Raw genomic sequence first — 4,431 nt, 5'->3', positions numbered from 1 at the left:
AAATTCTATTAGAATGCCCTTGATCTTGAAATTATCTTTCAATATTTCCTTGGATCCATACCAACAGAAATTACATAAAAAATAGAGCTTAATTTTGAAAAACGGATCGAATCGAATGATAAATCAGTGAAAAACAACTTACCTCAAATTTGGCGAAACGGACTTCAGATTCGGATTCAAGACGTCGAAAGCATAAAATATGACTTTTCAAAAATTTGGAATTTTCGGTCAAAGTCAAAGTCAACGGGTTTGACTGGAAATTTTGAGGCCTTCAGGTCCGAATTTTGAAAAACGGACTGTGGAATCGGATTTGGAACGTCGAAAAACGTCAGGATAGGTATACTCGGTCAAATTCAAAGGTCGTTTAATGCTCGGTTAAAGCCGGTCAAAGTTCCGGTCAACGCCGGTCAACGGTCAACATTCGACCATTTTACACAAATATCACCCTAACAGAAATTAATTACAAAAGCAGCCACATTCTGCAAATATTTATGAAACTAACACCCAGATTTTACATAAATAGCACCCGAACAGAAATTAATTACAACCAAACGATGCGCACTCTCGGGGGTGGGGCGCGTGAACAGTGCTACGGTGTCGAAAAATTCTCGAAAAAATTCTTAAAAATTATTTTAAGGCATTTTGAGACACTTACAAAGCTCGGTTCACAATTTTGAACAACGAAGAGCTCGATTCCGAAACATCAGAAACTTTAACGGTCTTACCCCTCCACGCGCCGGCGACGACGGAAAACCCCGGTGGACTCGAAACGATGCAAGAAACACGATAGTATAGGAGGTGTCGTTAACGGATGATCGGATCGTCGTGAATCGACGAAAAACCAACTGAAATCGAGTTATTACCGACGATACTTCCGACTGAAATTAACGACGAACGGTGATGATTCACGATGAAATGTTTGAGGGGTTTTGTTCCTCGGTCGACAATGAACATGATGGTGGTTTCGGTTCGTCGATCGGAGGTCGGACGACGAGTAGATCGAAGATCGAAGTATGGTGAACGGGGGACAGAAACTGGAAAATGTCTCTAGAAACTGACGGGGGAAGAGTTTATAATTCTCTCCTATATAAAATTGGCTAAATTAATAGTTTAGCCACTGAGTTTCCTGCACTTTATAAAACGGTATGCCAACTTTGAAATTTTACAATTTAATCCTCAATTTTCCTCCCAAAATACCAATTAAATCTACTACTTTATAATTCTTAAAATTTAGCCCCTAAATTGGGGTGTTACAATTCTCTACTCCTTAAAAGAATCTCATCCTCGAAATTTATTCATGTCACATTAATGTAGAAATGGAACTTCCATCAGTTCTTTCATAGCTTCACATTGTTTTTACCAAAAGTACGAATCCTCTACAAATTCTTAGCCAGTTGAATATACATTCTTATCAGAACTTTTCCTTATTTCAATAAAAGAATCCGAACGAAAATGTCCTTAAGTAATCAATTCCGTCTTGGTCATGAGAATAGGTTCATAGAGCAGTAGCATATCCCAATTTTATTTCCGGAGTCGAGTCAGAATTTCTCAAATGAATAATTCACACATGGCTCGTGAGGTACATTACTACGTTTAGACATATGTTATTGGTATTCCTTTTTGTACAAGTATAGCCTTAACGAATAGAAACTTCGGTTTACTCGTTATAGATAGGGACTCAACCTTGGAGTTCCAGCTCAGAGAGGTAAAATTGCAGTCTAGGGGCATGTGTTGATCAGACAAATTTTGACATTCGACCGGCCGATCTATCATGAAAATTTTGACTCAAACCATAGCTCTGATACCACTAAATGTAACCCCCTCAGACCAATGAGGGTAACTAGATCCGATCTGGAGTGTCACATTTGGGCCACCGGAGCTACCCACTATAAAAATAACGGAAAATTTGAAACTTTTTATCAAAACATGTAAAATCATAAAATCATTTATCAATATTAAGAAATGAAACATATTTTCAGACTCATATATAAAACAAAATACAATTACATGTCCCCCTAATCACATGTATCATACTCTACAAGCAACGCCGGAAGAACTCCCTTACTGATTTTGATAGTTTTACTGGTACAATCTTTTAACCTGAAATAGTGAGTAATAGAGTAATCTTCGAAAAGCTCAGTAAATAGAACTACCAAATGATGCTGAAGAACGTGCAGACACAGATAAACATATATTTTCTTATTGGTTCAGATATCTACAGATTTCTTTGGCTGAGCTGAGGTCCCATTGATATTTCAGGTATTAATAGATAATATTCAGTTCTGATGGAAAATATTTGGGATGTTTAGGTTCAGGAGATCAGAATAGGTTTTCTAGTGTGTTCCCAAAAATCATGTAACTTTTCAGATCTTTTTAAAACATATATATATATATATACCCCCATCTGTCAAGTCCAAAATGTGTAGGTTCCCCAGAACCATACACCCACCGTCAAATCCAGTAAGGCCCTGAGCACACAGCCGAGGAGCCGGTAAGTAAGGCCCTGAGCACACAGCCGAGGAGCCGGTAAGTAAGGCCCTGAGCACACAACCGAGGAGCCTCCAGGTATATTTCCTCCAACATTACCCCCCAAATAAAACATGTTCCATCCGTAAACGGATATATCAAAAATCAAAACATAATCCAGGTCAGGTATCCGATCAGAATCTAGGTCAGGTATTCGATCAGAATCCAGGTCAAGTATCCGATCAGAATCCAGGTCAGGTATTATAATAGAAATCAAATCGGAAATCAGGTAAAATATCTAGGTGATTAGGGAACACACAAGAGTTTACAAAAATTATTCAGAGGTACTGGATAATCTTAGCAGGTAGAGAAACATGAATCTTCAGTATACCGATAAGATATCGAAATTTAGAATCACTATAGGAAGAGTTCAATAACTAATGAAATCATCAGTTATTCAGAATATGACTTAGGCTGATAAGGAAGAAATGAAGATTCAAGACATTTACAGTCTATGCCAATTGATTTCATTATCAAACAACTTCAGATGAATATCTCCCAGAATTAATGCTTATTGACTGGTCAATTCATTGTCCTTACAGGGTATTTACACTTTAATACATCAAATTCTAGTCCATATATAATCTTCGAAATCATCGCTGAATAAATCTTCCAATGTCTTTATTTCATGTTCACGCTTCCACTATATCATGAAATGCTGACGTGCTTGATTGTAGTTCAAGACCCATAAGAACATTACATCATGTATGTTCATTAACGTTTCCAGACTCATCTAAATTACTTACTTAATCTTTAGTCTTTAAGGTTACTTAGTTCATTTAGCATTCAAGTCTATTCCAGTTACTTCGGGATTTTTCCAGAGTAATTCAAACGTTACTGAATTTCATATATATGTTGTACTTTCGTCTCATTCAATTTGGTCTTCGTGGTTGATTTGTCGAACAAACATCCAATTCTTAGTACTAAATGCGATCTAGAGTTGAGTTGAGCCGAATACTTCCAAAATTTATCATCGAGCCAAACTTGAGAAGACGAACACGCATTCTAGTAATAGCTATGCCATTCAGGTATTGATATAGCTTTAGAATTGATCTACTCACTTAAATTATGTTTCATTACTTTTAAAGGTAGTCCAATACCTATGCTTATTTGGATTCCTTAATTAATTCAAGACATTTACTTAGTTTAGGCCATAAGGTTACTTTGGTAATTTTGGTATTCAGTTTTATTCCATTCATTTCATAGCTCGAGGATATCCAATCATTCCTGAGCTTGGTGATAGTATTGGGTCATTTTCATTACAGGGGTATTCTGATCATTCTACAGATCTGATGTATTTCAATCATTTCCTTCTATCCTGTCTTATTATTTAATACCAATTTATCATCTATTTCAGTCCCTTCGAACAATTCTGATAAAAGAGCACCCCTGATAATTTGTTTTTCAGGTATTTACTCGTATCTTGGATATTTTCAGGTCAAATGCCTCCTCAGATTTTTACCAACGGAATATCAAGAATTTTTATTCACTAAGTCAGGATCTTAACAATCAAATCCGTACTTAATCGAGTTAAATATGAATCCTCAAAGTACTTTCTCATTCAGGGTCAACTCAGACTATTTAAATTCTTAAGGGTAATTTCGTAATTTCTTAACCAAATAATTTCGATATTAGCTCTTAACGAAAATAATTATAATTTAAAGATCCTAGGTTAATTTCTTTTCAGAATATTCTCAAATCTTGAAATGATTCCTTAACAGACTTCTAGTATCGTGCATAAACCCTCTTGGGGTTGAAAATCGATTATCCGAATTTCCTAAGCAAACTAGCATTTCTTATGCACATCTGTAGTTTTATCATATCAATATATCCTTTCAGAGTTATAAATCAACTTCCAAGGACAATTCTTGACATATTACAACTTAAGGGTATTTTCGTAATTTT

The sequence above is a fragment of the Hibiscus syriacus genome, unplaced genomic scaffold, assembly GCF_006381635.1.
Source record: "Hibiscus syriacus cultivar Baekdansim isolate YM2019G1 unplaced genomic scaffold, ASM638163v2 tig00003725_pilon, whole genome shotgun sequence".
NCBI lineage: Eukaryota > Viridiplantae > Streptophyta > Magnoliopsida > Malvales > Malvaceae > Hibiscus > Hibiscus syriacus.
The sequence above is the reverse complement of the archived record's forward strand: the minus strand, read 5'-3'. Positions refer to the sequence as shown.